The sequence below is a fragment of the Oryx dammah genome, unplaced genomic scaffold, assembly GCF_014754425.2.
Source record: "Oryx dammah isolate SB20612 unplaced genomic scaffold, SCBI_Odam_1.1 HiC_scaffold_16, whole genome shotgun sequence".
NCBI classification, from domain to species: Eukaryota; Metazoa; Chordata; class Mammalia; order Artiodactyla; family Bovidae; genus Oryx; species Oryx dammah.
The window spans coordinates 39,672,681-39,686,379 of record NW_024070200.1 but is presented as its reverse complement, the minus strand read 5'-3'; positions in this window follow the sequence as shown (position 1 = coordinate 39,686,379).

The following is a 13,699-nucleotide window of genomic DNA, read 5'->3' as shown; positions in this document are numbered from 1 at the left end:
TAGAAAGCATCACTATGAACAAAGCTAGTGGAGGTGATGGAGTTCCAGTTGAGCTATTTCAAATCCTGAAAGATGATGCTGTGAAAGTGCTGCACTCAATATGCCAGCAAATGTGGAAAACTCAGCAGTGGCCACAGGACTGGAAAAGGTCAGTTTTCATTCCAATCCCAAAGGAAGGTAATGACAAAGAATGCTTAAACTACTGCACAATTGCACTCATCTCACATGCTAGTAAAGTAATGCTCAAAATTCTCCAAGCTAGGCTTCAGCAATACGTGAACTGTGAACTTCCAGATGTTCAAGCTGGTTTTAGAAAAGGCAGAGGAACCAGAGATCAAATTGCCAACATCCGCTGGATCATGGAAAAAGCAAGAGAGTTCCAGAAAAACATCTATTTCTGCTTTATTGACTATGCCAAAGCCTTTGACTGTGTGGATCACAATAAACTGTGGAAAATTCTGAAAGAAATGGGAATACCAGACCACCCAACCTGCCTCTTGAGAAATCTGTATGCAGGTCAGGAAGCAACAGTTAGAACTGGACATGGAACAACAGACTGGTTCCAAATAGGAAAAGGAGTATGTCAAGGCTGTATATTGTCACCCTGCTTATTTAACTTCTATGCAGAGTACATCATGAGAAATGCTGGATTGGAAGAAACACAAGCTGGAATCAAGATTGCTGGGAGAAATATCAATAACCTCAGATATGCAGATGACACCACCCTTATGGCAGAAAGTGAAGAGGAACTCAAAAGCCTCTTGATGAAAGTGAAAGAGGAGAGTGAAAAATTCGGCTTAAAGCTCAACATTCAGAAAACGAAGATCATGGCATCCGGTCCCATCACTCCATGGGAAATAGATGGAGAAACAGTGGAAACAGTGTCAGGCTTTATTCTTTTGGGCTCCGAAATCACTGCAGATGGTGATTGCAGCCATGAAATTAAAAGACGCTTACTCCTTGGAAGAAAAGTTATGACCAACCTAGATAGCATATTGAAAAGCAGAGACATTACTTTGCCGCCTAAGGTCCATCTAGTTAAGGCTATGGTTTTTCCAGTAGTCACGTATGGATGTGAGAGTTGGACTGTGAAGAAGGCTGAGCCCTGAAGAATTGATGCTTTTGAACTGTGGTGTTGGAGAAGACTCTTGAGAGTCCCTTGGACTGCAAGGAGATCCAACCAGTCCATTCTGAAGGAGATCAGCCCTGGGGTTTCTTTGGAAGGAATGATGCTAAAGCTGAAGCTCCAGTACTTTGGCCACCTCATGTGAAGAGGTGACTCATTGGAAAGACTTTGATGTTGGGAGGGACTGGGGGCAGGAGGAGAAGGGGACGACCGAGGATGAGATGGCTGGATGGCATTACTGACTCGATGGACACGAGTCTGAGTGAACTCCGGGAGTTGCTGATGGACAGGGAGGCCTGGTGTGCTGCGATTCATGGGGTCGCAAAAAGTCAGACAGAACTGAGCGACTAAGTGAACTGAACTGATGCTCAGAATGTGACTCAACAAAATAAATTGGAGCAGAAAGAAAACATTGGTAAAGATAAAAATCTTATTTAACTAGAAGTACAAAAACTGTAGAACCAATATAATCAGACTTTAAAAAATAAAATCAAAACCATTAGCTAATATAATCAAGTGGGTAGAAACTTTTTAAACATCAAAAAGAGAATATTAATAAACAAGGCTTGTTTGCTCTATTTTATGAAGACATGTGAAGAACCTGAATGAAATAGATTATTTCCTAGGAGATTCTTGGGGAAAATACCAAAAATGATCTCAGCGAAATGTTCCCTAGATATTTACAGTACATATATATATATGATATATATATATATATGATATATATATACACACATATATATATTATTCTATCATTGGACTTTTCAGTCTGTTTTGTTGATTTCTTGATTCTCATTCTGTTTGAATTTTTCATTTTCCCTGAGAATGATTTTTATAGAATACTCAGGAAAAAATTGTCAGTATGCAAATTATTCAAACACCAGGCCTACACACTTTTGCAAAGAAAAGTTTACCAAATCTTTAAGGACCTTAAAATTTTATATTTAAGCCTCACAGCATGCTAAAAGCAGAACATTTCCCAAGTTCTTTTAATGAAACAAACAAAATTTATAGTAGCCCCAACCAAGATAGCACAAAAATCTACAGATAAATATTTATTATGAATATTAATGTAAGTATTATAAATAAAAGATTAGACACAGAAGGCAGCAGTATATCATTATTCCCAGTAACACCAGGGTGGCTTAATACTGCAAAACCTATTTATCTAGCTCATTACATATTCCCATGATGCATTATATTAAGTAAAAAATGGAAAAAATAAAATCACTCTCACAAATGAGAAAAAGATATTTTAATGACCTTCAATATCTTTTCTTGGTTTGAAAAACTGACTTAAAATTGTGACTGATAGAATATGTATATTTTGGCCCCAAATCCACTATCATGCTTGATGCAAGAAAACCAGAAGCATGACCATTAAAGGCAGCGACCAGGCTAGGATATCAAGCATCATTATTACCATTGAGTGTTTCTACAGCGGTGCTAGCTGAAAATTTTAGGAAGAAGCATGACGTATGAAAACTTGAAGGGAAGAGGTAAAGTCACCTTTGACTGTAGTTAATATGATCCATATAGAAATGGAATTAGAAAATATTTCTTCTATTTTGGGCTTAGAAAAGGAAGAGGAACCAGAGATCTAATTGCCAACATTCACTGGATCATAGAGAAAGCAAGAGAATTCCAGAAAAAGATCTACCACTGTTTCATCAACCACTCACAAGCCTTTGACTGTGTGGATCATAACAAACTGTGGAAAGCTCTTAAAGAGATGGGAATACCAGACCATTTCACCTGTCTCATCAGAAACCTGTATGTGGGTCAAGAAACAACAGTTAGAACCCTGTATGGAACAACTGATTGGTTCAAGATTGAGGAAGGAGTACAACAGGGCTGTCTGCTGTCACTCTGTTTGTTTAAACTATATATTGAGCACATCATGAGAAACTCATGTTGGGCTGAATGATTACAAGCTGGAATCAAGACAGGCAGAAGAAACATTAACAACCTCAGATAGGCAGATGATACTACACTAATGGCAGAAAGTGAAGAGGAACTAAAGAGCCTCTTGATGAGAGTGAAGGAGGAGAGTGAAAGAGCCAGCTTAAAACTTAATATTAAAAACACTAAGATCATGGCATCCAGCCCCATTACTTCATGGCAAATAGAAGGGGAAAAGGTGGAAGTAGTGTCAGATTTTCTCTTCTGGGGCTCTAAAATCACTGCAGATGGTGACTGCAGCCATGAAATCAGAAGATGATTGCTTCTTGGCAGGAAAGCTATGAGAAACTTAGACAGTGTGCTGAAAAGCAGAGACATTACTCTGCGAACAAATGTCCACGTAGTCAGGGCTATGGTCTTCCCAGTGGTCATGTACCACCGTGAGAGCTAAACTGTGAAGAAGGCAGAGTGTCAAAGAATTGATGTCTTTGAATTGTGGTGCTGAAGAAGACTCCTGAAAATTCCCTGAACAGCAAGGAGGTCAAACCAGTCAATCTTAAAGGAAAATCAGCCCTGAATACTCGTTTGAAGGATTGATGCTGAAGCTGAAGCTCCAGTGTTTTGGTCATCTGATTCGAACAGCCAACTCACTGGAAAAGTCCCTGATGCTGGGAAAGATTGAGGACAGAAGGAGAAGAGAGAGTCAGAGGATGGCATCACCGATGCCGTGGACATGAACTTGGGCAAACTTTGGGAGATGGTGAGGGACAGGGAGGTTTGGCGTGCTGCTGTCCATTGGGTTGCAAAGAGTTGGACATGACTGAGCAGCTGAACTGACAGCTTGATTATGTCAGCAAAGACCTTACTTTCAAATAAAAGTCTATTCTTGAGTACAATATATCTTAGGGGATGACACAGTTTAATCAGCAACAAATGCAGTAACAGATGTGTTAAAATATGTTAGATGCATGCTACAGACAAGACATGCACATCTCAATGAGGATATTGTAAAGACATATCTGAGGGGAAAAGTAAGGAGATGAGTGGGATATATAGCAAAATGCCATTTATGTAACTTAAAATACATGTGCACAATTAGGTCTACATGTTCTGAAAAAGCACATACAAGGGAAGAACACAGATTAAAATGGGAACACATATTAAAGTGGGCCTAAGGAATGGGATTTGGAATGGGGATAAAAGTATTTAAAAAAAAAAAAAAAGAAACACTCTGCTCTAAGGCACTGACCTGAGCTATGATATTTTTGCACTTGAGGTCCAAAAAAATTAATAATCACATTAACACATGAAAATAACACATTTACCATTTCCTGTCTGTCACACACTGTGCTAGCTCTGGCATATGTGTGTGTGTGTGTGTGTGTATGTTCAACTAATTAAATAGAAGACCACTCTCATGACTCAACAACTTTCCTTCTTACTTGATCCCTGAAATGGCATTTTTAGAATGTTGCATTAAGCAATATAAATTTATGAAAATGTTAACAGTTGAGGCGATTCAATGAAATCTCTAATGCAAATCTCTAAAAACCTTTTTAAGAACACTGATAGTGGTTCCTTCTGTATTTGTCACTTTCTTAAAGTAGTATCTAATGTAATATAGGAAGGAACAATTCTGAATATTGAGTCTTCCTTTTGTTCTGAAAATTAATAAATTGTTCCTCATTTAATTTATAGATTGACTCCCTTCTCAAATCCCCCTGTACATGGATTGTATTTGTTCTTGGTCCTATATTCTCAATGCTGAAAGCTTTGTTTGATGTCACCTATCCTGGTCATTAAATGAATGATGACAGAATGGACTCCTTTAGATGCCAGCACTACCTTAGGTGACAGAGATTGCGGCTTCCCAGCCCTGAATGTGTTTGAAGGCACAAAATAAGAATCAGAAGATCATCAAGAAAGACATGAAGTTAGTGTGGATTTTCTTCAGTCCCGTTTGACTTTCTCGGAGAAAAGAAGACCTGGCCCTCTCTATCTGTCCCCAGAGACAGACTGGAGCTTCTGTTCTGTTCTCAAAGTGCACTATGGATAATATGAAAATGCGTTTCTGGGGAACTTTCTCAGTAGCTGCAACTTTCTCAGCTGACCTGGTGCCATATTAATAAAATGTTAAACCCACAAAGTCCCCACAAGTCAATAAATAATGCAGGCTGAAATCACTAAATATTATGCCTCTGAGGGCCATTTCATTGAAATTCACTGATTCAACACTTTTCTGAGGAAGTTCTGCCTCCTTCAGCATTCTTACTATGAAGTTGGCCAGCCTGAATACCAAGGTCCTTAAAGGCTCTTCTTGCTGCTGTCAACCTTTCTCTGCACACAAATGATGGGGATACCAAACTGGTTTTCAAAGAATTGCAATTTCATTGTGCCTCCAAAGGCTGGTTCATTTCTTCTCAGTTTCCAAGTCTGTAGAAGAAACTCAGATATGCTCACTCTGCCTGCCTAGCAGATTTTGCTCCTCTCCACCCCAGTTATAAAGTTCAAAGCACAAACTGAAAAGCCTTGAAAAGGCTGACTCAAAGTCTTTCTTTTCTGTTAACAATCTCTCAGAGTATTATGTTTGGAAGACTCTGTTTTGTAACTCTATCAGTGCTTTTATTCTGGAACTTTCAGAGCTAAACATTCAGAAATGATGTGCTATTAATACATTTACTCACAACAAGAGTAAAAACGTCTGCAATCTTGTTGCTGAAATTTGGTCTCTGTAAAACACTGCTGGATTAAATCTCAGAGACACAGTGTTGGGTGAAGTAGAAAGAAATAGCTTTACTGTTTTGCCAGGTAAAGGGGACCACAAGGAATGCCCTCAAGACTATGTGTTCTGCCCTGGAGGAGGTAATGAGGAGTCTTACAGTAATGATTCAAGGAGCAGAGCGTGATCAGCTCCTAATTGAGAGTCAGTATCACCCACCTCCTTGTTCCAGCTGGTTTGGGGTCTCTGTGCTTGTGGGCAGCAAACAATTAACTTCTTCCACCTGGTAGAGGTTTCAATATCTGCAAAACAGCTCAAAGGATATGGCTTACAATACTACCCATAGTCCTTGAGGAAGAGCTAAGAAAGGTCTTTGACTTTGTTTAATGGCTAACGTATTATTATTTTGTCTTAACTTGATTGTTTTCCTTTCTTTCTGCATTTTTCTCACTCCTCTGATTAAATTTATTCCTTGACTAAAGTCCTGCTACAGATAAAAGGCAGGTGAAGGACATGTGTGGGTGTCTATTTTGGGGAGGCTTCACAGGGTCCTGCTCAGTTATAACCCTTTTCACGTTCTCTTCTTGAAGGATAAAAGAGAGTGCAGATTGAGGGATTGCTGAGAGAGGAGAGAAGACAAACCAGATTACTCTGGTGGTGACTACCCGTGGAAAACAAAGGATGCTTTGGGAAAACATCTTTACTTTTCTCTTTCAAATTGCTACAATATCACATGTCTTTCAGATGCTGTGTGTCCATAGGTACAGAGATGCCTGGAGTCACCACCTTGGTGTCTGTCCTCCCTAAGTTGTTCTTGGCGCAAGGGTAAGGAGAGAGTTCTGGGCAGGTTTGTATATTCCAGGCAGGTTTAATTCCCCATAATCCTGAATATTCTTTCTACTCCAGAAGTCAATGGTGATTTATAAGCATTCTTCTGAATGAACATCTGGTGATAAGGAAAGACTCCAAAACATCACAATTTAAAAACAAATGGGGGTCTAAGTAAAACCTGAACCTTTCTTTGTTAGTCATGAACTTTATGGCAGATCACTTGACCTTCTTAACCCTGCACTTCCTCACCCTTAAAATCATGCCAGTGATCCTTACGATACTGTCAAAGGAGATAATAGGTATTCACAAATAATCGAAATCATCAAGCAAAATGTAATCTACTATTTCTTCCTCTCACTCTACACTATATTGTATGTTTCTTATAACTTTAGTTAGGCATGCTACAAGGGATAAGACTTCCTACAAGCCAGTTCAAACTTTTGGGTAGGAAATTTTATAGAAAGTGATGTTAAACGGTTGCAGATGTGGATGCAAGGAGCAGCACAGCTGCTGAAGGCAGAGTAGAGTCTTTGTACAGTCCTGGGAACCCAGGCAGTATGGCCAGCCCCTCTCAGAACTGACGGTCAGCAGATCAGGTTTGCAGCTGATGTCTAGAATAGTTCTTTTTAAAGAATTTTACTGAGGTATAGTTGATTTACAATGTTTTTGTTAATTTCTGCTGCACAGCAAAATGATTCAGTTAAGGTGGCACAGTTGGTAAAGAACCTGCTTGCCAATGCAGGAGATATAAGAGATGTGAGCTCAGTTCCTGAAGATCCTCCAGGGAGGTCCCCTGGAGAAGGGAATGGCTACCCACTCCAGTATTCTTGCTTGGAGAATCCCATGGACAGAGTAGCCTGGCAGGCTGCAGTCCATAGGGTTTCAAAGAGTCAGACACAACTGAAGCAAGTTAGTATATATGTATGTGTGTGTGTATGTATATGTGTCTGTATTCTTTTCATATTCTTTCCCATTATGGTTTATCACAAGATATGGAATATAGTTCCCTGTGGTATACAGTAGGACATTGTTTTTTATCCATCATCTATATACTAGTTTGCATCAGCTAATCCCAACTTCCCACTCCACCCCTCCCCCACCCACCTCCAAATTTGTTCTCTGTATCTGTGAGTCTGTTTCTGTTTTGTAGACATGTTCATTTGTGTCATATTCTGGAGGAATTCTTAGTCCATTAATGTCTTTTGTAAAAATGCTAAAGCACTTATCCACAATGCTAATTTATTCCTAGAATAAGGTTTATGCATTATGTCACACAAAAAAGGTCTGTTCTAGATTAGGACTAGAACAAGCCTTTTTTAAAATAAATTTTTGCAGAGAACATAAGTCTCTGTTAGTAATCTGCTAAAAAATAAGGCTGCACTAGCCTTTTGTGTTTGCTCTTTGAGTCTTGTCGATTGAAAAATATGTACAACCTAAAAGTTGAGTATTATATTTTATTTGAGGACATTACTGAAAACTACAGCCCAGGAAGGCAGCCTCTCAGATAGCTCTGATGGACTGTTCCAAGGAGATACATTAAGGGCGATATAGAAGTTTTTGGTGGAAAAAAAAAAAGCGTACATACTGTAACATCAAAAGATTATTGCCAATCTCTCTCTCTCTCTCTCTCTCACACACACACACACACACACACACACACACAAACTAAACCAGACATCTCAAGTAAATGATTTTTGTGCTTTTCTATGTATGAGAAGACGTGAGATTCTGGTTCATTGAAATTGTCCCTTTGATATGCATCTTAACTATCCAGGGTCAGTGTCCTGTTTTTCTCCACCCTGAATTCTCAGACTCACCATGGGAGGGGGCATCTGCAGTGGCTGATGGCTTCATGGCCACAGTACTTTTTTTTTTTTTAACTGACATTTTTTCTTTGTCCACAGCCTGAAGGATGTCATCTTGCCTTAGTGCCACTTGATGGACACAAGTTGGCAGGCTGCAATCTAAGAAGAATCAAGTGAAATCAGGGGCTCCATGTGCTAATCTGTAACACAACAGAATCACCATTCCCTTGCGTGGGACAGCAGGCCTTGGCAAGGATCACCCACCTGCCTCCCCAGAGGAGGCCCCTGCTTTTTGGTTCTCTGAACCCAAATCCAGATGAGACTGGCCATTTCTAGCTAAAGATCAAGTTACCCTAGGCGTAGCTGAAGTAAGAGAATTGTCTTCATTGCTGGTTACATGTTTTCGTTTCTTTTTTTTTTTTCTCTTTTCTTGGGGGCTGTGAGAGATAAATTTTCGTGAGAGGAAAAAAAGTATAAACCTTGGCTTTGAAATACTAGCTTCTGTTATCCAGAGGAGCCTGGCGGGCTGTAGTCCATAGCGTTGAAAAGAGTCAGACACTACTAAAGCAACTTAGCACAGCATAGCACATCCTTATGCTAGTTCTATGGGACCTGTTTCTTAATAAGATCACTGTGTGAGTGTGTGCTCAGTTGATCAGTGATATCTGACTCTTTGCAACCCTGCGTACTATAGCTGCCAGGCTCCTCTGTCCATGGAACTTTCCAGGCAAGAATACTGGAGTGGGTTGCCATTTCCTACTCCAGGGGATCTTTCTGACTCAGGGATCGAACCTGAGTCTCCTGCATTGGCAGGCAAACTCTTTACAGTGCACCACATTAGAAACCCAAGAAGATCATTCAGTTCAGTTCAGTTCATTATTTAAGAGTAAAGTTGTGGATCCTGGCTGGGTTTACAGGGGCCACTGAACTCAGCCTGAAAAGTAACGAGCAAAATTATAAAAATTATCCAGAGGATAAGATGTTTTTCTACAACCAAGCCCCCAGACACTGAGATTCCCAGGCTAGCTGGAGATCAGCAATGAAGGCAGTACAGTCCCCCACCTGCCCCAGTGAGGATGTCTGAAAAGTCACTGCATCAGGCCACAGCGCTCTGACCTGGTCTATATGCCATGTGGTCACTTCTTACTGACTGACAAGAGTTTTGAGTTACTGAGCCCCAGACTAGCAGCTATATCCCAGCCTGAGGCTTGAAATGTGTCAATTACTCATGCTTATCTTCAAGAGTTCCTACTCCTGGTTTTTAAGAGAGAAGACCCAGGGAACATTCATTTGGTCACAGTGAGGAAACTTGTTAGTAGTTGTCACTAAATATTCACATTTGTTTTCCTATAGATTTAATCTCTCTGACCCTCAGTTTGTTTTTTTTTTTTTTTAGCTGTTGTTTTCTGTTACAATGAGTAGGTAGTCTTAAAGCTGTGGGTCTCAAACTATGTTTCTAAAGCATCAGAATGTTGTTTCCAGGTGAAAATCAACCCAGTATACACATGTACATTCCATGCACACATGTATATTCACATAAATGCATAGATGCACTTGCATATTATGTACATTTCAATGTGAGTACAAGTAACCATATACACACACACCCTAAGTGTATGCACTTGTACATATTATACCACATATACACATGTACATATATATGTACATATACAAAAGCACACCTGTGGTAGTTGAAGCTCAGTCTGCCTCCCTGTCTCCCAGTCTGGCCTTCATGGTAACACCTGGGCACCACCATCTTTAGCTCCACGCAACTCTGCTTTAAAACCATCACGTTATAGCATTCTGAGAAATGGAGTATTTTTTGCAGAATCAGTAAACAAGGGTGTCACAGTCATCAGGGATTTTGGCCCTCCAAATGTGAATTTCTGAGCCCTAAGGACAACCAGGAAAGAGAACAATACCTGTGATCCAGCAGCCATCAGTCTGCAGCCACTTTCTACAGTAAGCCCTGAAGAATTCAGGAAGTAAAAATGCAGGATAGCTGAGATGCATATGAAAGAAATGATTTCAGTGAGCCCAGGCTCTTAAATCTTCCCATACATAGAAAAGCGCTCAATTCCTAAACTTGAGATAATCTGGTTTTAATTCACAAAAATACTTGCAGTGTTCAGACTACTTGCCCTTTGTTGCAAATTCTATATAACCTGACTCCTTCCCCTGCCTCCTGGGACAAATTCTCTCAGCATTACTTCAGATGCTGTCTCCTAGGCTTGAAGTTCTAAAAATACCAAGCAAGACATAATTCTAAACTTTTAGATTGTGACTGTTTTTTAAATCAACAATCCAAAGTCCTGTTCCCACCAACCAGCTTGCTGGCAAATCTGAAAATGTAGACCTTTGCATGAGTCACTGCTGCCTGAGGCTAATCTCTCTTGAAGGAAATTAGATCATACATCTAATTTGAGGGGTTAAATTTGGTAAAAAGCAAACTTCCTTTAAGAACCAAGACAGTTCAGTGAGTCTGAAAGTTGGACATCCCGAACCCTTAGTTAGGACCCTTAGATCTCCCAGAATATCTTTGGTGTGCATGGTTTCTGCTTAAAGCAAATTTCTGTCAAAAAATGAAGTAGAGTTTTCCATGCTTTGTGACTTGGGCAAATTGCTTAACCTTCATAAGCTTCCGTTTCCTTATAAGTAAAATGAAAATAATTATAACATCTATTTCATGAGGTTTGGGTTAGGATTATAAAATAATCCAGAGAGAGAACTCAGCACATTATTGGGAACACCATCAACACTTGCTGTATGTGAACGTCTTTACAATTATTGTTCCTGTAATTGTATAACTAGTGCTGACAGTGCCAACAAGAATGCATCAGGCAACAATAACAAAAATATTTTTGGTGAAGTATAAATATGACTTGATGAACTATAAACTTTAATGGGCAAAGGAGAAAAAAGGAAGAATTTCAAGCCAGGTGGAAATCTTAAGGGATATAGAATTAGGGGTGATGAAACTGTAGACTGATGAAAAAGCACAACTTAAAAATTGAGAATTATAATTATGTGTTATTTGATGAACAGAATTAAGGACTTAAGTCCAGAACACAGCCTTTCAGATAACTCTGAGGGACTGCTCTGAAGTGGTAAGGGAGGAGCCAGGATATTTTGTAGTTTTTGCAGCTGAGACCAAGTAATCAGAACATCAAAGCATTACTGTTAATTAAAGAAAGCTAGATATGTCAAGTTAAGTAATTTAGCACTTTTCTGTGCTTGGGAAGATGCAAGAGTCTGGGCTCACTGAAATCATTACTTTGATATATACCTCAGCTATCTGGGGCCAGTATCCTGTATTTCCCATCCTGAATCTCCTCAAGGTGCTTCTTTGGGGGTGGCTGCAGTGTCTGATGGATTGATGATGGAACCATCTTGAGTTCCCTCAGGGCACACCATCCAGAAGGGTGTAATGTGATGGCTTGATGGCTACGATATGGCAGGCAGCATTTTTTCATTGACTAAACAAAAGCTCATGCAATGAATGGAGAAGAATTAAGCACACATACATGATACTAATGTTGTAGGCACAGGTTCCGGGAAACAAACACTCAGAAGGACAATGCAGATAGTAGGGTGCAGTTTATTACACTAGCAGGCCCAAGGCAGAGTCTCCTCTTACCCAAGGACCCCGATCAGTTTTTGTGAAAACCTTCTATACCCTGAGTATGTGCGCAAACCTGCCTCCTCAAATTCCCTGAAACTAGTCTGAACAAAGAAAAAGAAAGATACAATCAAAGTTAACCCATGATTCATATGCCTTAAACCTAGGTAGTTAACAGTGGACAATTATCAATAGGCCTGTGGTCATATCTCAATAAGCATAATAGAATGTATGATTCGGTTCAGTTACACAGATAATTGGGGTATAGTTTTAGGCTTTGGAGAGTCTAGGTACAAGCCCTGAGGCTCTTCCTTCGGGGGTCTGGTTTTCCAGTTGGTATGTTGTTTCCATAGATACTGGGCATATAGCTCAAAGTCCACAGTCTGGCCCAAGATGGAGTCCTGCTTTCAAGATAGAGCCTGTTCAGTTTCCTCCTTCACTAACGGATTAGAGCCCAGTGAGGATATCACAGGAGGGAAGGTACATGAGCAGAGCATTTTAGAAATTGATGTGTTTCTGGATAAGTGGGAGCTAGTGTCAGGGGAGGAAAGAAATGACTAAGATCAAAGCCCTGATGATCACAGAATTCACAGGACTGGAGGAGTTCAGGCATTGGGAAGGTGAGAGCCTGTAATTGTGATCAGCAAAAAGATGAAAGGGGATTTGGGGAGCTTCTTTATGGGGAACGCACGGAGGGATGAGAAGGTGCAGAGCTGGCTCTATTCCTCTGACAGAATGTGGAGCCCCATCTCTGAGTGAGACTAGGACTCCACAGCTGACCTTGGGATTGAGTGAGCTGGGAGCAGGGATGTCACCTGGCCATCTGCAACAAGAGCGCAAGTGACCCAGTGGACTCAGTGGAAGTGGCAGAAATTCCATCCTTAGGTCCCTGTTCGGTGGTAACGTAGGTCACTTTCATGCTGAACATATGCCACATTCTCGTACTGAAAATTTATACACTGCCATCCAAAAGTTTAAATGGACACACGCACACACCCATAAGGAAGAAAATAAGTTAAGCTGTTACTGTCAACTGATGATGGGATCATAGCTGATATTTATCTCAGCTATTCATGGTTCTTCTCCCAGTCCACAGGTGACCCAAACTTTAATTACTGAAGGGTCTGAGTCCTTAGCTGGCTTGCCTTTATGGAATTGCTAATGTTGCCTGTATTCATTTCCAAGGGCTGCTGGAACAAATAAGAAAGGAAGCTACAAACAAACAAAAATCCCGATGGAATCAACTGGGAACAAAATGGAGATGAATTTGACTTTCAACAGCCCCTGAGTCTCATTATATGCTGATTTGACTACATTAGCATATTACATGACATAGTATCTGGTGGCCATGACTGGACATTAGAAGCAAAAAACAATGAAAAGGGGGTGGCCCTCTATTCCCTTGAAAAAGCCCTGCCACTCTTCCCTGGTAGACTAACACATATGCCTCTCCATAATTAGCTTCACTCTTCCTGCCTTTGGGCTTCCCTTGTGGCTCAGCAGTAAAGAATCCTCCTGCCATGAAGGAGACATGGGTTTGATCCTTCGATTGGGAAGATCCCTTGGAGAAGAAACTGGCAACCCACTCCAGTATTCTTGCCTGGGAAATCCCATGGAGAGAGGAGCCTGGCGCACTACAGTCCATGGGGTCACCAAAAAGTTAGACATGGCTTAGTGACTAAAGAACAACAACTCTT